This window comes from Elephas maximus, chromosome 23 (assembly GCF_024166365.1).
Source record: "Elephas maximus indicus isolate mEleMax1 chromosome 23, mEleMax1 primary haplotype, whole genome shotgun sequence".
NCBI lineage: Eukaryota > Metazoa > Chordata > Mammalia > Proboscidea > Elephantidae > Elephas > Elephas maximus.
Window position 1 is genome coordinate 70,213,541 of NC_064841.1, and position 23,727 is coordinate 70,237,267.

Below are 23,727 nucleotides of genomic sequence, written 5' to 3' on the forward strand. Positions count from 1 at the left end.
TTCTTCTTTGTTTCCAACTTTTGCATTCCAATCACCAGTAATTATCAATGTATTTTGATTGCTTGTTTGATCAATTTCAGATTGCAGGAGCTGGTAAAAATCTTCAATTTCTTTATATATGTCATGGTTCTGCATAAAATTGAATAATAGTTTTATTAACTGGTCTTCCTTGTAGCCATGTGAATATTATCCTATCACTGATAGAGTTGTACTTCAGGATAGATCTAGAAATGTTTTTGGCAATGAATGTGGTACCATTCATCTTCAAGTTGTCATTTCCAGCATATTAGACCATATGATTATCTTATTCAAAATGATCAGTGCTAGTCCATTTCGGCTCACTAATTCCTAGGATAAAGATTTTTAAGTGTTCCTTTTCATTTTTGACAACTGTCAATTTTCCTTGATTCATACTTTGTTCATTCCACATTCGGATTATTAATAGTTGTTTGCAGCTGTTTCTTCTCTTTTTCAGTCATGCCATATCAGCAAATGAAGTTCCCGAAAGCTTTACTTCATCCATGCCTTTAAGGTTGACTCTACTTTGAGAAGGCAGCTCTTCCTCTGTCGTATTTTGAGTGGCTTCCAACACAAGGCTCATCTTTCAGCACTACATCATACAATGTTTGGCTGCTATTCATAAGGCTTTCATTGGCCAAATTTCCAGTAGACTGCCGGGTCATTCTTCCTAGTCTGTCTTAGTCTAGAAGTTCTGCTGAAACCTGTCCACCATGGGTGACCCTGATAGTATTTGAAATACCGGTGGCATAGCGTCCAGCATTACAGCAACACTCAAGCCTCCACAGAACAACAAAAAGAAGGACAAGTTGTTGGGGGTTAGGACTACAACATATCTTTTTGGAAGACATAACTCAATTCATAACATTTGTGAAAGGGTTCACATATTTAACATCAAGTACATAGTATTTGATCTCTTTGGTGGATGCAGTCCAAGTTGGAGTGTAAGGTATGAGTGAAGTTGGGCACCAGATAGAGAAAGGTAGGCCAAGGCTCCCCTCCCTGAGAAGGGAACTGCTGCCTACAGCTTTAATTCTTCACTCTCCTTTTTTCTTTCTTACTCCTTTGACTTTATTTTCCTGACAGAGGCCAAGAAATCTCAGGTAAGGTAGCTGCAGTATTTGCAACAAATGCTACTGGGGTTTGAGAAGCATACTTTATGATGGCTTAATACTGCAATGTATATAAAATATAATAATATATGAATGTATAACAACACATATATATGCATTTTATTTATTTATTTATTTATAATAATTCAAATGTATTTGTGACTACTCATAAAAAGGAGCAATGAATCCAATGTAAAGGAAGGATTGGCTGAATTGTGTTAAAAGTTGCCAATGGTAAAGGGTGAAGCTAACATGGCCAGAAGGGTCCAGGTCTAAGAGCAGAGGCAGCCTGGCCAGGCATATTAGGCAGGAACACAGCAACCGGAAGGAAAAGGAGCAAATGAGAAAGCCATACATGAGAAAAAGCCTCGTCTTTGTTCAGACATTTGACAAACCAGGAAACAAGAAAGGGTTACTGTGGCACAGTCAGTTGTTCATGTGTGCCAGGTATACCCTAAAGCCAGCATTATTATGAGATAGTACATTAACCACAGTGGGCGAGAAAACTAATCCACAGACACGATGCCTCAAAGAGTTAAATTGAATTACCAAGCATTTTCTTACTATAGCCATTTGTTCTTTTCACCTACGTCCTCCAATCTGTTCCTATTTACTTACATGTATTTGTTTTCCCTTCTTTGACTTATTTCTGCTCAACTTGTCACATCTCTCATTTGAATCACAGTATTTTCCCTTAGCTCATCTTTTACTTTTGTCTTTTGCCCTGCATACTTATTTAAATATCTATCTGCCCCTTTTTACTAACCACTCACTCTCAACTCTGTTTTGCGCCTCAGGGGTTTGAGACTTGCTATGTCTCAGGATTCCTTCAGACAACAGCAGCAATTAAAAAAACAAATTAGAGAAACAACTTAAGAGAATAGAAAGCCCTAGTCATCATCTTCCAAAAATGAGCCAATGAAAACCCTATAGGTCACAACAGAATATTGTCCAAGATACTTGCTGGAAACCTTCAAGATTGGAAAGCGCTCAAAATACGATGGCCACAACAATGGACTCAAGAATACCAATGATTATAAAGGTGGTATAGGACCATCTTCTATTGGACATGGGTCATTGTGTTGTACACAGGGTTGCCATGAGTCACAGCCTACTCAGTGGTAGCTAGCAACAACAAGAAATAGCAACAACAACAACATTGAAAAGACAGGTGTGAAGAACCGAAGCCTGTTCTCTACTGTATCCAACACATGCCTTTGATATGTCAGAGTCAACTTCCCCTAGTCTTTCTTGGTATTAATTGGAGGTGTTCCTATTTAGATGGATTTGCAGAGGTTTTAATGCTACTTTGCATCTTGTAGTTTTTTTGTGACACTAGTGTATTAGGCTTCAGCTGTTGCCATTTTCCCCAGTCCTTGAAAATTTGATATGATATAGCTCATCTGATATGGTAGACTAGTACAAAAGAGATTCCTGTACTATTTTTGCTTGAATACACTGAGGTGGGAGGTAGAAGGACAACAGGAAAACTGTTTTCATGTAGCCAAAAGAGGCTGGACTTGGAAAGAATACTTTTAAGTTTGATTCCTTGCTCAGTCAGTTTCCTGTAGTTTAACTTTGGGCTAATAAGGCTAGGCCTCAGTTTCTCCATCTAATAAAGGAGATTATAATAATACCTATTTCACTGAATTTAAGTTAAATGAAATGGTAGAAATCACGTAAATGTACCTATTTAAATGCATGGAAAAGTTAAGCAATCAGCACCTATTGATTGAGAGGAAAACAAAATGCCTGCAACCACCTGGGAAGCAACAACTCATACGTGGATTTCTTTCCAAATAGATCTCAAGTCATAATATTTCCAGCTAAGTCCAATAGTCTGTATACTGAGCTTTGGAATTCCAAGTTCTGAAAAAGAGAAATGAAAAGCTTTCCGAGCTTACTTGACCCTAACATCTCAGGTGTGATAGAGAGAATCAAGTCTAACTGGGAAGGTCCTGATGAGCTAATTCCCTCTCATTTGAAAGAAAGATTGAATGTTTGAATTGCCAAGGCACACAAAATTCTGACGCTTGCCGATGTATCTTCTACACGATTTTCTCCTGAAATAACCCCTCTCTTTTTTACAAGTTTACCAAACACACTTAACTCATTATGGGCTTGTTGACTGCATTTGTACTTAAATCTTTGGCATCCATAATGTCTAGCTCAATGCCATCCCTTAAGGTAGTAGTTTTCACACTATGGAATAGAGAAACCTTGTCCTCTATTTTATTTTGCGAATTGAGGATCTTGGAACCAAGGAACACCCTTAACGATTCCCATCATTTATATATATATCACTGGAAACCCTGGTGGCATAGTGGTTAAGTGCTATGGCTGCTAACCAAGAGGGCGGCAGTTCGAATCCGCTAGGCGCTCCTTGGAAACTCTATGGGGCAGTTCTACTCTGTCCTATAGAGTCGCTATGAGTCCGAATCGACTCGACGGCAATGGGTTTGGTTTTTGGGTTATATATATCACTGAAGTAGAAGACTCATAATCTCAGGGGGCAAAAAAGATTCTTCTTTCCAAGAAAGGATGTTTTGATATTTCTGCAAAATTAGCTATATTTACAAAATACAAATATGCAAATAACTCCTGTGTTTATGTTTTTATCTATGTTTCTCTACCTACCTATTGTTTTTGCATGAATGGATGACAGCATCATACCATAGTGTACAGTCGATAAACGTAGATTCCAGAGCCTTGCTATGGAATGATTTCAGAACCCTCTTTCTAAAAAGTCTCCCTGAGCAATGCTACCAGAAAGAATATGTGTAATAAACACCTTTGATGAACTCAGAAACATTTAATAGAAATTTTCAGTTATTCCATCGATACTTAGATAATGAATGATGATTATTAGTACTACTTTAATCAAATGCCTGAAATAAATTGCTGTGCTTTTAAGAGGAGACACTTTATTGCATTATTCCTCTCAATAGTCTCACTCATGAGACTATTCCATTGACCTTCAGGCAGCAGAGCATGCACTTGAAATTGTTCTCTGGCAAAAACAATAATATGACACTGAGCCTTCAAGGAACTCTCATGGGCCTTAAGTAAGGCCAATGACACACGAGTGAGGTGATTGACTGAGGCCAGGGACTCAGGAATTTTTTTTCTGAACATTTAACAAATACTGTCTCAGTGCTAAGCTCGTGGGCGTACAACAAGATCACCATTGTGATAATGGTGCGATTAGTTTTCTGTTGAAATCAAAGACAGGCTATTTTGTCCTGTGCTTAGTTCTTTTATGAAGATGTAATAGAACTGCTGTATTTAGGTTCAGTAGAAGATTTTTTTTATCTATATAGTAGTATAGCTCAGTTGAGGTGCTAATGGTATTCTGAGCAAGGAATTTCATTTTTGTAGTACTGTCCCTTGCACTGCAGTATGTTTAATACCACCAGCCCCCGTGAACCACATGCCTGTTCCTGCTTCCAAGCACTGTGAAATACAAAAATGTTCCACACATTTCTAAAGACCCTTAAATAGGTGCCACCACCCCCAGTTGAGAATCACTGGCCCATATGTTAAAGTCTAAACTCTGGCTCCGTTACCTTATCTTTTCAGGGTTACTTGAAATCCATGTTCTTTTACACTTTTTCCTGCCCCCAAGCGTTGTATTTGTTAACACAAATGTTTTCTCTTCTCAGAAATCTGTAATGTTTTCTCTTCTCAGAAATCTCCTATTCAACCTTCAACGGCAATTTGAAAATCATCTTTACTGTTGAGATATTAACTGACAGGGTATGTATTAATCAATAAATTAATTATTCATTCATTTATTCACTGACCATTTGTTATCCACCTTTCCTATGTCAGCCACTGAACTACACGTTTTATCTTTAGTCTTTACGACAACCCATCAAGGTCAACAGAGCAATTCAAATATAAAAGATGGCGGTATGATTGTTATTAATAGAAAAAAAAAATTATTACCCCTTTTTCTACTTACAAGTCAGGTGAGGCAATAGGAAAGTTAAGGCTGACATTCCAAAGCACCAGCCAGGACTTCTAACCGCTCTGTGTGAAACCCTTGAATCTTTGTTAGTGAAAAGGTAGGCCCAAATGGAATGTCAAACCATTCTGCATAATCAAATGAAGGGAATGAGGTTTCTTGGAAGGATCTGGAGGGAAATAACCTCATAGGATAAAAAGCTGGGTGTTTTTTAGGGGATCTGGAGGAGAGGAGGTGGGATTCAAACAACAGCAGCAGAATAAGTGGGAGTCTGGAGCCTGCAAAGAAATTTGGCAGGTGAGGAATTCCTAGAGGCAGTAAATGAAGGGCTTACAAGAAAAGAGATGCATAATATTCATTTTTTGAGTTGTTTGTGTTGCTCTTATGTTAAACCCATGAATCACTGCAAATATCGTACGAGCGGTTTTTAGAGAAATCAAGGAATCTGAACTACTTTCTTCTGTGGGTTAGCATAAAACAGGGAAATGAAAAAGCTATCACCTGTGACTCACAGAATTTTCACACAGAAATAAGTGACAGGGTTGAGTGGTATCAGCGTTTTGGAGCCAGAAGTAACCGTCATATGTGGACCCCAGGGGATGATAGAAATCTTGAGATGGGTATTATATTTCCTGTGGGTGATAAGATAGAAATGGAGCCAATGTGTTTAACCTCAAAAAGTGAAGTAACCTCAGCATATATTTAGGTTATATAACCATTATAAAGACTAAAACTCAAATTCTGTGATGGTAAATACCATCAGATGGATAGCCTCCTTGTGGTAAACTTAAGATTCAGACCCAAGAATGCAATTCCAAAACCCATGTTCTTTCAATTCATCATTCTGCTTCTCAGTCACACTCATAAAGGAACACAGATGATCTGTGCGTTTGTAGTATTAAAGACAATTTTAAAAAGCATTGTTAGTGAAAGCTTTTTGAGCCAAGTACAAATTGCTATAATAAATAATTTTACCATGAATACTTTGTGGCAATAGTTAGTTTAGATGACATGTAAAAACAAAAGAGAGTTTCCAAAAAAAGTAAGAAACGGAGCATTGTGTGAGTAGATACATGTCTTAAAGGCTTATCCATTAGTAAAAATAGGATGACACTTTGAATAAACGCCTTAAGACAAATATTTAAAATAACATAGAATAAAATGTTCATATTATTTTCCTGTTCATCTTCAGCCCTGAAATTTATAATTGAAGATGTCACCACAAAACATACTCATGGTAATAATAAGAAAACTGGGACATTTTTGCATCATATTTATATCCCTATTTATTTTTTAGCAACATTATGAAGTTCTGTTTAGATAAACTGCAAATAACTGAAAACCCAGTTATAGGCTCTAGATTAAAATTATAAACTAAAAACAGACAAAAGTATGTAAAACAATAATATCAAGAATTTTTTTTTTTTCCAAGGAACTGACTCTTTGAGCAATAATTCTCATACTGAGTGACCTGGAATACCAATTCTAGTAAACTTTAAGAGGAAAAAAGGTGATTCTGGAGTCAAATGGATTTGGGAAATGGACTGAATAGTTAAAGGAATTTCCTTACTGTAGAACTTACCAGAAGCCAAATATACTAGTATTCTTAAAGTCTCCAAGAGGCTGTTACAGTATAGAGCATGTTTCAAATGTATGTGATCATGAAACTCATGTGTTGAGGGTCACACAACAGATATATCATTCTTCAGAGAACTCTTTATGAAACATTTTTCCAAATACAGCATGGGATACTTTCAGGCTCAATTCATTTTAACAACTGTTTATAAAGGTCTACTATATGCAAAATCTTGAGTTTTGGTTGTTGTTAATTGTCCTCCAGTTGATTCCAACTACAGTTGACCCTAAGTGTACAGAGTAGAACTGCACTGAATAGTCTTACTTCCAAGGTGCCTCCAAGAGGATTCGAACCAGCAACCTTTTTGCTTAACGTTTGTGCCACCCAAGGACTCCTTTCGGGGGTTAGTCTGAGGATAAGGTGGAAGTACGCATGGGGTCGCCATGAGCCAGAATCGACTCGATGGCAACTGATTTGTGATAAACACAAATATAAATAAGGTAGAATGTCTTTAGGGGTTTATTTTCTAATGAATTAATTTATTCTCTTATCTAACTTTTATCAAGCAGTAGTTATGAGCAATCAAATACCTGATATCTTCTATTTTCATAACATTGGAAATTGTTGCTTCCAGTGAACATCCTCAATCAAGAATATGTAGAGAGGAAACTATTTCTGTAGAATTTTAACTTTAAATGTACATTATTCAATTATATTGTTTTTCTTAAGAATTAACATAATAAAAGTAGCCACCTGAAATATTTTTTGTATACTAATAATTGCACGTATTTATAAAAAGCAAAATAATTTGATATGTAAAATATTTCTTTATTTATACAAAATATTCAAGGAAAATAATCAACATATCACCCATTGCCATTGAGTTGATTCCAACTCATAGCGACCCAATAGGACAGAGTAGAACTACCCCACAGAACTTCCAAGGAGCGCCTGGTGGATTCGAAATGCTGACCTTTTAGTGATTGTTATATCTTTCAGTTAATTCAAATATTTAATAATACAGAGTATACAATTATCTAAGTATTCTGGAGGACCATGGTCTCAGGGAACATCTAACTCAATCAGCATAACATAGTTTATAAAGAAAATGTTCTACATTCTACTTTGGTGAGTAGCATCTGGGGTCTTAAAAGCTTGTGAGCAGCCATGTAAGATACTCCACTGGTCTCATCTCTTCAGGAGCAAGGGAGAATGAAGAAAACCAACAACACAAGGGAAACGTTAGTGCAAAGGGCTAATGGACCACAAATACCATAGCGTCCACCAGGCTGAATATAGCACATATAGGTGGTGCTGGGCTACCACCACTGACTGCTCTGATAGGGATCACAATAGAGGGTCCTGGACAGAGCTGGAAAAAAAACATAGAACAAAATTCTAACTCAAAAAAAAAAAAAGACTTACTGGCCTGACAGAGACTGGAGAAACCCCAGAGAGTGGTCCCCAGGCTCACTTTTAGCTCAGTAATGAAGTCACTCCTGAGGTTCACTCTTCAGCCAAAGATTAGACAGGCCCATAAAACAAAATGAGTCTAAAGGGGCACAGTAGCCCAGGGACAAGGACTAGAAGGCAGGAGGGGACAGGAGAACTGGTAATAGAGAACCCAAGGTTGAGAAGGGAGAGTGTTGACATGTCATGGGGTTGGTAACCAATGTCACAAAATGATATGTGTACTAATTATTTAATAAGAAGCTAGTTTGTTCTGTAAACTTCATTAAAGTACAATAATTAAAAAAAAAAAAAAAAGGTCAAAGAAAAGAAAAGCTGTTGTTAAGAGCCCGGAAAGTTCATTAGCTTATTAGAGAGCATCCGGTTCGTGGGCTTCCCTGGTAGTTATCCTTAAGTCAAAGACTCAAATTGAACCAGCGAGAGCATAAAGCCATCTTCCATTACCCAGGGAGGTATTTCTCTGTGCAGAGGAGCATGACCACAAAAGTCCAAGGAGTTTCTGTCATACAATGGAAAGGTATTGAAATCAAGGTGATGCATTTCCAAAGTTAGGAGGACTCCAAATTAGCCTGAAATTGGTGACCATCAGCTCACAAAAATGCACTCCTCCATTGCCCACATTTGTAGATGCTTTGTCAGACCATACGTGGATAGACCCTTGATGGCTTGCAGGCCTCATCTTCCCTTCTCCATCTTTCCATCCTTCACTACACCACTATTAAAAAAAAAAAAGTTCTCAGGTCAGGTAACATTCTAAAAACAAATTGTACATAGCATTTTGCTAAAGTACCATCGATTATTTTCCATTGGTTTGCATCAATTTGAAAGTCAAGAATACTTATGCACATCTGTAAGGAATCCATTTACTTCTCGAAATTGATGTAGTGAAGTAGTTATACTTATTAGGCCTGCACTCCAACTTGGTGAATGGAGGGGCAACTGAGAAATAAGAGTACAAACCTGGGAGGAAAGTCGCAGTCAAGCAGAGCAAAAAGCAGTGTCCCATAAACCACTCAACAGAGAGCATTTACTCCAGAAACAGAGGAAACAAATGGGTTCAACAATGGCTGAAAATGACTTCCAGAGGCATCGTGATATGGAGTAAACATCATGGGTTTTAGATCTCAGCAGCCTGGGTTCAAGTTCTGTGCCTACCAAGCAGTGCATATATGGACTTGGCCAGGTAATTTAACCCATCTGAGCACAAAAGGTCCTCATCGGAAAAATGAAGATAATGGTGCTTACTTTGTACAGATACAAAGATAAGCAAGGACCAAAGTATGTTCAGTGCTCAGCACAGGGTCTACACGTAGCGAGCAACAAATAAACGGCAGTGTTTATTATGAATAAAAGACTCAAAATATCCTGAAAGTAACTTTAGAGAGAGACAGTTTTTAGATCTGGCTTTCAACTCCAAATCACCGTAAGGATTACTTAAAACTCAGAGGTCGGGAATATTGCTATGTTCTTCTGGCTTGGAACCTTACTACTTACTTTTATTCTGCAGAAACTCTTGAGCAGTTCCTCCATATTTTCATGGTTCTCAGAGATTATCTGGTTGTTCAATGTCCTATTTCTACTTAAAAGAAAAAAAAATATATATATATAGTGTTAAGGTAAGAATTCTGTTCTATAAAGGAGCCAACTTAAAACTCAGTCCCCGTGTGCACATTTACATAAAATACATGGAGTATAAATATAATCTATCGGTTAATGACAGACCAGATAAAGTCTAGCCACAACTCTCATCAAATATCTTCATCAAATCAGTGCATTCTTTGTAAAGAAGGCCAGATACCAAACCAAGAATCAATTAGTGCCTACTCAAGCTCTGCCAGCGTGGGCTCACCTCTTCATTTCTATACATTTTTCATGTCCTGTAAGCAGCTTGCTTACTTGCCTGATTGACAGCTAGGAGCTGCTAAAGATATTAATGAGTATAATATCATTCAACTGCCAACGAACCCCATATAAATGATTGAAAACACAGTCTCGTGTCTGCTAACTGGATGGCACATCTTGTTGTAAAATGGTCTTTAGCTAAAAGGATCGAAAGTATTCATAAACTAAGAATGAAGAGGATAAGCTTTCTTTCTCCTGCCATACTGATAGGCGATATGCAATTTAAGTGCTAAACATCGTTGGAAACTCTTGCCCCTTTAAACATACAACAATTAGGGATTCATACATACGGAATCAGTAAGGAAATGTATCTGTTATTCAGAAGTTTCAAACCAAACATGCGGTTTGTCCATATTTACATGTTATCAGGAAAAAGGTGTTTTACAACTGAATTATGTAAGTAAAACTTCATTTTCTATTTTACTTTGGACATGTAGGTAGAGTTTTACAGGGTCGCCTTAGAAATCACTATATATATATACATTTACACCCACACATAGGCACACACTATTGTCTCAATTTGTTTTCAACAATCTTATTGAGAAAAAATGCTGGCTTCGAGCCACTCTAATATATATATGAATAAAGCTCATAAGAAATAAGGATTCTGGTCATATTCCTGAGGGAGATATAAAAAGAACAGTAGAATGACAGCATACTTGTACTTAGCAGACTGGATAAAAAAGTGCATAAATTTAGAACAAAACTACTTTCAGTTTGCACTGTAACATTTTCTCAGGTTATTTACTTTTATTGCACTATTGATTAGACTTACAGTGGGGTTCTGTGACCACGTAGAGGCAACGGACAACGTCTGAGGAAATGGATGATGAGGAAGAAGGTAACACACAGGTGCAGTCAGGCGATCGGGCCATTTATTAAGTTTATTAGCTTTTTTATTGCGTATGCGCGTACAAAAGCTACATTGAAATGAGGGAAAAGTTCTAGGGCAAGCCAAAAGCAAAGAAATGTAATGTTAAGGATGCATTTTTATTTTTCAATTACTCCATTGGAGAGTGTATATAGACATAAAAATCAGATTTTTATTCCTCTAAAATCAAAGTGAAAACATGGAAATCGAATAAGATTAACGGTTTCAAAAAGATGAATTATATTCTTGAGTGTTCCTCAACTAAGCTAGAGCAAATGTGATTTTAAAATAATGTTATATGTGTCCATTTGATATTTGGGATCACTGACCAGAAGTCATATTTTATTTATTTATTTTATTAATTTAAAGCAAACGGTCAGGAATAATATTCTAAACCTACCTGTCTGCCTACATCAGGGTTCTGCAATATACCACATGGGCCAAAATGACAGGAAAGGTGATTTTGAATGGCAGGGTGAGGGTTGGCCTTAGGCAAAATATTAAAAACAGGTAGATATCTTTGTCCTTTTAAGCAGCCCTATTAGCACAACTTTTCTCCCTTCTAGCAACTGGCTGACCTCAACCCCAGACCCTTATTCTAGATTCCAGGAAAACCTTCCTAAAGCCTTAGAAGTTCCTTAAATAGTAAAGGTTTAACTCGAACCTTTTATTAGCAAGAAGTTGCCCAAATCTTCCTCACCCGAAGGCACTTTTCTGATTCCCATTTTCAAACCTTGCCCTGAACATTGAACTCGATAAATGAAGACTAGATGTGAAGTACCTGAAAATGAGCCAAGTCTTTATCTAGAATCAAAATATACATTTTCATAAAATACCACTTCAAGTATCATCACCCCAGCACAATAAACTAATTCACAATTTCGTTCTTCCATAATGCAGAACTATACAGAGACTCATAGGCTACACAGAAATGTGTGAGCACAATGTAATTACATTCTGAGATGCCCTCTCATGGAATTTCCATTGAGTTCCTCCTCAGTTCTTCTCAGTTAAGTCAGTCTACCGCTGTCAATTTTATGTACTCAACAGTTAAATTATTCACAGCTTTTTTTTTTTTTTTTATGTTTGAGTTCTTGATGTTTTTTCTTTCACGTGATTTTTTTTGTTTGTTTCTGGTCTACTTTTTCCTGCAGCAATCTGTTGCATAGCCACAGCCTTTAGTTCAAATGTAACATACACAAAATCAGCTTGACGTGAACACATCTTGTGTTTATGTGAAGGACTTTTCGCTATTGTAGCTTATTTTGTCTTTTGGAGAACTCGTTCATCTATGCTTAGAGTTTAACCAGTTATCTCTTCTAATTCTTAATCTCAGGACCTCATACACAAAGTCTCTTCCCATCTCTCTAAACTACCACCATTTCATTCCCACCTGCAAGGGTGGATTAACCAATAAGCAAGATACACACGGGTTTATTTGTGTTTACTGACCAATCTGTAGTGAACAATTTCACCTGGCTTTCACCACATCTGTGAGAAACAGATGAAAATTGTTGTAAAAAACAGGCGCAATTTTGCACTATAGATTAGTAAGTAAGCACACGTAAGCCCTTGCGTACATTGCTTGTAGGGTAATCCATCCCTGTCCACCTGGCTGGCAAAGAAGTTACCCACCTGGGTATTTTCTTTCTTTCTTTTTTTTGCTTTTGCTATCTATCTTCTGAAGAATGTATATGTATCTTTTTTATTTCTTTTGCTTTCATAATTCTGAGTAGACAAAGGATGGGGAAATAATCAACTGCTTACTACAGAGCCTGAGTGAATGGCTGGTTGAGTTAGGGGAACGTGACTTCAGCAATGAGACATGTTTTGCTGTCCGTGCAGGAGACCACTTTCCATTTAGATCCCCAAGTATTTGCAATCAAGTTTTTCATGTAAGCAGAAAATAAAAAAGTTTAAATCATAGGCATATAAATTCACTGACTATTTTGCTTAGAGAAAGAAGTCAAGGATTTTAGTACTTGTAGGGTGATTTCAGGAGCCCTGGTGAGGCAGCGGTTAAGAGCTTGTCTGCTAACTAAAAGGTCAGCAGTTGGAATTCATCAGCCACTTCTTGGAAACCCTATGGCATAGTTCTACTCTGCCTCAGGGTCGCTATGAGTTGGAGTCAACTCAACAGCGATGAGTTTGGTTTGGTTTTTAGTTTAGGGCGGCTTCAGGTTAGTGTTGCTAATTAAAGTTTGAAAACTAGTATTCTGGATAAGAGAGAATGAATGCATACCTCTGTACAAAAAAAAAAAAAAATTTTTTTTTTTTTCTGTACAGAATTGGTTAAAACAAGGCACATTTCTTTTTTCAAGAAAGAGTTGTCAATTAGGTTCAGTAAAGGTCTGGCCTACCAGGTCACTTGAAGTCCATCCTTTTTACCAGCTTGAGCTAGTTAGAACAATTACTGTGGAACACAGCATTCTGCTTGGATAACCCCTAGACGAGGACTGTCCTATGCTAGTAAGGCAATTAATGATGAAAACATTAAATGATAAGAATTTTACTACCACATTGTTGAAGCTAAAATATTTTGTGGGTTTTAGTTCTTTTCCTGTTTTCTAAAAAAAATGCATTTTAAAATGATTGAAAAATACAGACAAGAACAAGTAAAATGTAACAACTCTACCTGTCATCTGCATCTGGAGATAATTATTGTTATCAACACATTGAATACCTTCCAGTTTATATAAATATAAGGATATCGATCTATTAATTTATACTAGAAATGTTTTTGTTTTACAAAATTGGAAAAATCGTATATACTATCTTGTTATATATTTTAGCTTATTTTTTAAAAATATATTTTAGCCATTTTAATGAAGATAAACATTGACTGACAATATTCTTAATGGTGACATAGTATTTTAGATCACTGGTAGATAAACTATGGCCCATAAGTCAAATCAAGCTAGCCACTTGATTTAATAAGACCTACAAGTTAACAATGATCGTTTGAGGTGAATATAAGCTACTGATTTGATGATAAGGACCATTAACTGCAAACCCAACTAAGCAAAATGTTATTTCACAATATAGAATTCCAATATTCTCATTAATAGGCTTGAGATATCCAGGGTCTTAGTTATCTCATGCTGCTATAATAGAAATACCACAAGTCTATGTCTTTAACAAACAGAAGTTTATTTTCTAATGGTTTATGAGGCTAGAAGTTCGAATTCAGAGTGCCAGCTGCAGGCGAAGGCTTTCTTTCTGTTGGCTTTGGAGGAAGGTCCTTGTCTATTCTGAGCTTTTACCCCTGAGTGATCTTCATGTGACTTGGCCTCTCTAGTCCCCCATCCTTCTGCTCTGCTCACTTCTTTAATCTTTATAAGTCAAAAGAGATTGGCTTAAGATACACCGGACACTAACCCTGCTTGATTAACATAACAATGACAAAGCATTCCCAAATGGGCTAATAACCACAGGCATAAAAACCAAAAACCAAACCCATTGCTGTTGAGTTGATTCTGACTCAAAGCAACCCTATAGGACAGAGTAGAACTGCCCCATAGGGTTTCCAAGGATTGTCTGGTGGATTCAAACCACTGAACTTTTGGTTAGCAACCATAGCTCTTAACTGCTATGCCACCAGAGTTTAGGATTTACGACACATATTTTTGGGGGACACAGTTCAATCCATAACAGCCAGAATTCTCAAGATTCCCTCTTATCCCCAGATAGTAAAAAATGAATTGGTGTTGTTTTAAGCCACTGAATTTGTGGTGATGTATGGTAGTAATAATAGAAAACTAAAACAAAACCTGTGTTATTTTTTTTTAAGTACTCAATTACTATTACCTTTTGGATTTTGTCAATTAAAAATTTGCAGGAAACTTTTTTCTCTTTTGTAATAGAAGTACCTAAGTAAAAGGTTTTAAATTCAGAGAACAGCGGTGTGGTTCAGTGGTAGAGTTCTCCCCTTCCATGTGGAAGACCTGGGTTCCATCTCTGTCAAAGCACCCCGTGTTTAGCTACCACCTGCTCTCAGTGGTGGCTTATGTGTTGCTATCAGGCTGAATAGGTTTCAGCAGAGATTCTAGACTAAGACAGACTAGGAAGAAAGGCCTGGTAATCACTTCTGAAAATCAGCTAATGAAAATCCTATGTATCTCAAAGGTCAGATCCCTTTTTCATGGGGTTCCCCCATGTCAGAGGCTGACTCATGGCAGCTAATGATAGTTTTAAATTTGTAGATGATAAGGATCTATGGATGACTGGTTGAGTTAACACTAGTGCACCTTTCCTATTTACATATTAATCTCAGATCAGTTAATCTGCTACCCACTGTGGGCTCTTTACCGTAGTCTAGGATCGCTATGAATCAGAATCGGTTCATGGCAACATTTTTTTTTTTTTTTTTTTTAAATATATATTACTGGAGCCCAGGTTGCACAGTGGTTAAGAGCTCAGGCTGCTAACCAAAAGGTCAGCAGTTGGAATTCACCAGACACTCCTTGGAAACTTTACGGGCCAGTTTCACTCCATCCTATATGTTACTATGAGTTGGAATTGACTGGATGGTAACAGGTTTGGGTTTTTGGTTTTATATGTACAACTATATAGTTTAAAGGAAAAAAAAGAAATTGTCCTTGAGTCAGTTCTGACTCATGGCCAGCCCACATGTTTCAGAGCAGAACTGTGTTCCATAGGGTTTTCAACGGCTGTAATTTTGCAGAAGTAGGTCACCAGCTCTTTCTTCCAGGTGCTGCTGGGGGATTTGAACGACCAACTTTTCTGTTAGTAGTCTAAAGCAAACCATTTGCCCCACCCAGGGATAGCATGTAGCTTAGATTGTTTTTGTTAGTTGCCTTTGAGTCAATTCTGTCAGATTGCCATTCCCGTCTTCTGATATTCTTCTTAGTGGGTTTGAACAACCAACAGTTTGGCTAGGAGTAGAGTACTTAACTGTCTGCACTACACAAGAACTTCTGGCTTAGATTTTTATTGCTGTTGTTAGTTGCTATAGAATTGAGGAACGTTTATTCTATCCAGGAAAATATAAGACAGATTAACTAAGATGACATAAAACTGAATCTATATAATTAATACGGAGTTTTGGGAAAGTAAAAAATGAAAATTAAATCAATTTAAATTAAATTAATTTAATGAAAATTAAATCAAAATAAAAGATCTCTAAAGAAAAAAAAGAAGAAAAGTAAAAGTTCAAGAAAAAAAATGAATTTATAATGTGCCAATTGGAAAAATATCAACCAGGTATATAACAGGAAAAATCCAATTTTTCCTGACAGAGACTGGAGAAACCCCGAGAGCATGGCCCCCAGACACCCTTTTAGCTCAGTACTGAAGTCATTCCTGAAGTTCACCCTTCAGCCAAAGATTAGAAAGGTCCATGAAACAAAATGAGACTAAAGAGGCACACCAGCCCAGGGTCAAGGACTAGAAGGCAGGAGGGGACAGGAAAGCTGGTAATAGGGAAGCCAAGGTCGAGAAGAGAGTTGATATGTTGTGGCATTGGTAACCAGTGCCACAAAACAAAGCGTGCACTGTTTAATGAGAAGCTAGTTTGTTCTGTAAACCTTCATCTAAAGTACAATAAAAAAAATCCAATTTTTCCATTTATATGACTTTTTTTCACAGATTATATTATGTAACAGTTAAATGAATGTTTGTTCTCGCTAACAAAGAAACATAAAATTAAACAAATATGAGAAGCTTTTAAATTAATTTTCTAAATTAGTAAATAGGTAAACACATAATGAATAAGATGCTTCACATGGGTTTTGCTTATTTTTATAATCTAGTTTTTCATTCTAAAAAAAAAAAATTTTTTTTTTAGTTTTTCTTTCATAAAATTTTCAGGTAGCAAATGCATTTTATTTGCTAACTCATAATGTGAAAAATACACAAATTTAATTTTCTTTAACTCGATCCGAATTGAATTAAATAAAAACTCCATACAGTTCTTAACAGTTTGTGTGTGTGTGTCTGTGTGTGTAATGTTATAAATTTTACTACACCTAATAATTTTACAAAAATAACAATGAGGGTATAGCCTAACTTCTATTAGACTGCATTCTGTGTTACTTAAATTTTTGCAAACGTCCCTAACCTCATACATGCTTAAATTTATCTAACACAGTTTCACACTTTTCACATTGTCTGTCAGTCTTTACCCCATTTATTCAACCACCTGAAATTCTTAAAAATTGTCTTTGTGGATGACATCAACAGCTTTTACAATAATACTAATTGCTGTGATATTTTAAACTTGTAAAAATAAATAATGACATATATATATATAACCTGCTAATGACTGAGAGGCTTTAAACACAAAGCACAGATAGAGGTATTCAGTCAAGTTATCTGCATTTCTGTGACTTGTCAGCATCAACGCTAAGTCTATACGGAATTCCTTAATCTTACTGTAGACATTGCTACCCTCATTAGTTATGATTCCAGAAAGGATGATAGAATAGGCATTTCATAATTTCTCTTTCCTGAGCTGATTGAACCTGTTTATAACAGATTAAGGATGACATTGAGACCAAGGTTAAAATTCTTTACATTCTCCCGCAGAAGAAACTGTACCTTCTTACTTTAAGAAAAAAAATGAAATTAAATGGAAGTGTCATGTGGTGCAGTGGCTAAAGCACTCAGCTGCTAACTAAAGGGTTGTGGGTTCGAACCCAGTAGCTGCTCTGTAGAAGAAAGACTTGGCAGTGTGCTTCTGTAAAGATTACAGCTTTAGAAACCCTATGAGGCAGTTCTAGTCTATCCTATAGGGTCGATATGAGTTGGAATCAACTCCATGGCAATGGGTATCTTGGGGGACTCACAGGATAGACGTGACCAATTTTGAAAAATGGTCAGGACCAAGTTAGTGTGGAAGGCCAGGCAACAACAAAGTCATTGACTGTCACATAGCAGAATCTGTCTTTTCAACATGTGGCACCGATGCCTGGAGGAGTTGCAAACACCTCAGTATTACACAGGTTTCAATTTTCCATAACCAGCTTACGATCCAACCGCCAAGGACACAGTAACTGATAAAGGGTCGAGTGTGGAAAGGGTGAAGATCTGGAGTCTGATCCTTTCAACTTCTAGATTCTGGTGAAGATATAGTCTTCCTAGGAAACTGCAGTAATTGGGGAAACGAAACTCCCCACAAGGGTATTGGGATACTATTAAGTGAGATTGGATTCAGTCATTTATGGTCCGTTCATTTGTTTATTCTTTATAAATGCTGTGTTTAACATGCTGGGGATAGATCAATTAATCAAGAGACAATATTCTTGCCATTATGAAATTAACATTATGATCGGGAGAAAATCAATAAACACATAACCCCCCAAAAGCCTTGGAGTTCATTCGGATTCATAGTGACCCTACAGGACAGAGCTGAACTGCCCCATAAGGTTTCCAAGGAGTGGCTGGTGGATTCGAATTGCTGACCTTTTGACCAGCAGCTGAGCTCTTAGCCACCACATCACCAGGGCTCCAAACACATAAATATACATTTTAATATCTCATATAGGTAAATGGCAAGAAGAACATTAAAACAGACTAAGAAGAGGAAAAATGGGATGCAAAGCTAGTTTAGATAAAGAAGCCATGAAACCCTGAGGTGGCACAATTGGAGCAGAGACTTTGGAGAGAGAAGGCGCACGTCATGAGGTGTCTGGGAAGAGCATTCCAGGCGGAGGAGACAGCACTTGCAGAGACCCTCAGGTTCAACGGCACTTGATGTGATTGAGGAATGGCAAGGAAACCGGGGTGACTGAACCCAGTGAGCAATAGGCCAAACAGCCAGACCTGTAGTCAGAAATCAGATCACTTAGGGTTGGAGACATTGGGAAGAACTTTAGATGTTTTCCTAAAAGTGGTAGGAAACAAAAGGAAAGCATTCGGCAGAAACATGACGTACTTTTATTTCAGTTTTCCAAGACTAGATGCCGTAGGTGCTGTCCATTCAACTGTAACGTCACAGTTCAAGTTCAGAGTCAATGCAAATGTTGAAAACACAGGAATAACCATGCAGATTACATCCCATGAACATAGAAATGGTGCAACAATTATAAGATAATTAAAGGACATGAAGTTAAATTTTAAAAAAGTAGCATTAAGTAAAAAGAGGACTAAAAAATAGTAAATATTGTATGTAAACTATGCATGTGTTAGGGTAACATGCAAAATTAAGATGGTTGGGTTGAAATAGTATGATTATTTGTGATTTAAAAAAATCTCTTTAACAATGCTGTATCACTTTTTCAATATTGTAAGTGCCTGTTAATTTTCTTGGCTCTCTCAAACTCTCTCGACCTGTGTTTTTGGTATATACGAATGTGTTAAGAAGACCTCTCTTCAGCCCAGATTGTCCTGTTACCAGTCAGCCTTACTGATCTTATTTCACTAACTGTTGCTTCATACATCTCTACTTCTACACTTCCACATGGAAATGTTCCCTCGAACATCTGATCTTCATTATATTATCAAGTCTAAGTAACCTTTCTGTACCATATTTTTTGTAATGTTAATGGTAACGTTTGTCACAGTGAATGTAGACCTGCCCTTCACTGTGTTAAAATAACTTACAAGTGTGGAGCAGAAATGAAAAGTAGCATTTAGTTTGCATAGTTTATTTGTCAATGAAGACCTATAAAACTGTCTTAGTTATATAGGAATGTATTGCCTACTCTGTACTTAAAATAACATCTCAGATTTGATGACTAAGTTTTCTGCTCTGTATGGCGATTTCAGTGGGAGCTGGAAATAGACATGGACTTAAACCAGTCTGACGCTTTAACGGTACGGTTGTTGTTGCTAACAGCCATCTAATGTCATCTATAACAGAACGGAACTGTGCCCCATCCTCATCATGGCAGGTCATGTCTGAGCCTATTGTTGTGGCCATTGTGCCAATCTACTGCCTTCAGGGTTTCCCTTGTTTTTATCAATCCTCTCCTTTACCAAACATGTCGTGCTTTTCTCGTGACTGGTCTTTCCCAGTGTCTGTCCAAAGAGAGCTGAAGTCTCGCCATCCTCGTTTCTAAGTAACATTCTGGTTATATTTCTTCTAAGACTAATTTGTTCGCTCTTCTGGCAGGCCATGGTACATTCAACATTCTTCACCAACATCGCAGTTCAAATGCGTCAATTCTGCAGTCTTCCTTTTTCATTGTCCAGCTTATACCTGCTCATAAGGCAGTTGAAAAGACCAAGGCTTGAGCTAGGCATGTCTTAGTCATTAAAGGGACATCTTTTGCTTAGTCCTCATTAAAAAGAATTAACTACCTTAATACTTAGGGGCCAATAAGTATTACATTGATATTGTCATACATCTTCAGAAAAGCACAGATTAGAGAACTGTCTTTAGAGTCATTCATGAGTGGAAGCCCTTTCTCTGTAACTAATTAGTTTTTTGAGTTTTGGTAAGTTCTCTAATATCTTTCAATGTTAGCTTCCTTCTCTGTAGAATAAAGATAGTAATATTCCTTAAGGAACCACGTTGGCACACGTGTTAAAGCGCTTGACTGCTAACGGAAAGGTAGGTGGTTCAAAATCACCAGCGGCTCTGCGAGAGAAAGGCGTGGCATTCTGCTCCTGTAGAGATTTAAAGCCTCAGAAAGACTAAAACAGCTAAACCAAACCCGTCGCGGTGGAGTCGATTCTGACTCATAGCGACCCTACAGGACAGAGTAGAACTGCCGGTAGAGTTCCCAAGGGTCACCTGGTGGATTCACACTTCTGACCTTTTGGTTAGCAGCCGTAGCACTTAACCACTACAGAGTCACTCTTAGTTGGAATCCACTCGCCGGCAGTGGTTTCATTTGGGTTTTGGAATATTCCTTGCTTCGTAATGTCTTTAGGATAATTATTTGTAACACTACGTGCAACACGGAAACCCTGGTGCATAGTGGTTAAGACTATGGCTGCTAACCAAAAGGTCAGCGGTTCGAATCCACCAGGCGCTCCTTGGAAACTCTATGGGGCAGTTCTACTCTGTCCTGTAGGTGGTTATGAGTGGGAATGGACTCAGTGGCAATGGGTTTAATTTGGTTTTTACATGCAACGCAATATTCCTACCTCTTGATCCAGAACGATGTTTTATATATACGTTTTTAAGAACACTGTCGTCACAACCATAACCTTCATCACAGTCACAACCATAACCACAACCAAGCCATCCCTTATCCCTTTCTAAAAGTAGTTTATTACAAAGTTTAAGAATTCAGGCTCTAAATTCTAGCTGGATTCAATTCTCAGTTTGGAACTTTTCCTCCATTCAATCATCTATAAAACTGATAATAATGCTTACAGTGCAGCACTGGTGATAGGATTCAAGGGATTGATTTAAGGTACTTAGAACAGTGCCTGACAGAAAATAAGCAAATGTTAGCTTTTATTAACTCATATACCTTCTTTGCACAGGTCAAATTTCAGATTTGTATTTCCGCATGTATCTGTCTCTACAGGCAGTCCCCGACTTACGACATATTCGAGTTACAATGAATCGCACTTGTGACCATTTCATTTTTTTTGTACATCTTAACGTTAGTAATGTATACTACGTACAATGTTGCAGTGTGTACTTTGCTGTTATTATTCTCAGATGTTCACTCACAGATGTTCAATGTTATTATGATTTATAAAAATACCGATAGTAATTATGATAATGAAATGTTTTTTAAAAATGAGGTATTCGACTTACATAAGAACTAACTTACGATGGAGTCATAGGAACTGAACCTTGTCGTAAGTCGGGGACCGCCTGTATATACCTTACAAGTATCATTATCATTTAATGCTATTACCAATAATCTGAAAGTTCATAGTGAACAAATTAAGAAAAGGGGAAAATCTGGTTGTCCTATCCCCAAAATTCAGTGAGAAATGGCAACGTCTTTTGAAGACAGGCAAAGTCTTAAGATCTTTGATTTAATAAAGGCAAACCAGAGCTGATAACAAAAAATTCTTGTAAAAAATGTTCTTAAAAGTATCAAAATGATGGACATTTTTTCTATCCATATCACACTGTGTAAGTTCCAACTGTTAGAGATTTTTGACAGCTAAGCTATTAATCTGGGTAAATATTTTACATACTTCACTGTTGCTCTATGCTCTGTCTAGATAACTGCTTGGCCTGCTATTACCCATGGGGCTTTCCCATCTATCTCAACTCTTCCAGGAGTAAACCATACCTCAGGAAAGGCTGCATACAACGGCCCTAGGGAAAAGTGCAGACCTGTTAATTTACTGGTGGCAATGAGAGAAGAGTTGTCTGAGTGCTTGGAAGCAGACCAACAGACTGTTGACTTAATTATGCCACACTACAGAGCCAGTATTTTAAAGTTGTGAAAGATGGAGATTTGTCACACATTTCTTTTTTTTTTTTTTTTTTGCTCTACCCCCTTAATCTGCCTTAACAAATCACTTAAAGTACCAAATACTGTAACTAGTATTACCATGACTAAAGTCTACTGTGTGATCATTTCATTTACTAATATAAGCCTGGTTTAAGGAAAATAATGAAGTATCTCTATATCACTTAAGAAGTTTGGAAAATTTCACCCAGGTTTGTCCTCAGTTTCTTAGTAGACAGTCATGTAGGATATCAGAGGGGGAAAAAATAAGAAATTTTAAGGCAAGTATGCATTGCCAAAAGCATTGAAACTGCACTTTGGCTAAGTCATTGCCTATGATTTACAGGAAACCCTGATCAACTCCACTTTTCATACTAGCTGGTAATTCATTTGAAATTAAAAGCAAGATTTGGACAAAATTTTGTCAGGATTGAAACCATTTGACCACTTAGTAAAAGTGGTCAAAGTTGAGAATCTTCCATGATAACAGTATAGAAACTAAGAGAACTCCTTAAATATAAAACCTCATATGACTTTATAGGAAAATACATTTAAATTGTATATGTATAAATAAACCATGGAAAATAAACTATAATACAATAGACAAAGAGGCACACTGAAGTCTCATCGAAATAAGTCATTATCCCCTGAATGGAAATGTAGAACACTATTATCATAAATAGTATCCCTGGTGGCTTAGTGGTTAGGTGCTACAGCTGCTAACCAAGAGGTTAGCAGTTCGAGTCCACCAGGCACTCCTTGGAAACTCTACGGGGCAGTTCTACCCTGTCCTATAGGGTCGCTATGAGTTGGAATCAACTCAATGGCAGTGGGGGTGAGTGGGTATTATTAAATATTATATAAAGAAAGTAAACCTTTTTTCTACCAAAGCAATGCTAAGATTATTTCGTGTGTTAAATTTGGCACAGATAAAAAAATTTATCTAAAGTGCAATATAAATTTTTACTCTAGTTTAAACATGGATAAGTCTTCAACCATGAAATTATGTAAGTGAGCTCGTAAGGAGGGCATCATTTTAATAGTTTAGGAAATTTGTATTATTTCTCATATTTTGTGTCATGAATAAATTAGGACTGAAATTCCTGATTCTCATCATTCTATGGTTATTCTTTTAACATTTTTTTTTCCTCTCCCCTGTGTCAAGTGTTCACAAGCTAATCTATATCCAATTTCTTCTTTCTGTAGATGGCTCCCATAGAATTAAATGTCCACAAAGTTATATTTTAAGAAAAAGGGCAGAAATGAAAAAAAAAGAAAAGGCAAAATCGATGAAAGTGTGTATTGCCAACACACTTTACTACTGGAAGCTGTATAAGATGTAAATCAGGAAGAAGAAAAATTATACAAGAAGGAATTTCTAAAATGCAAGAAGGAATAGTGAATGATAAAACCTGTAAAAATGTTATGAAATCTAAAAAAAATTGACCATTTAACACACTTTTTTATGGTAGAGTTAAAAT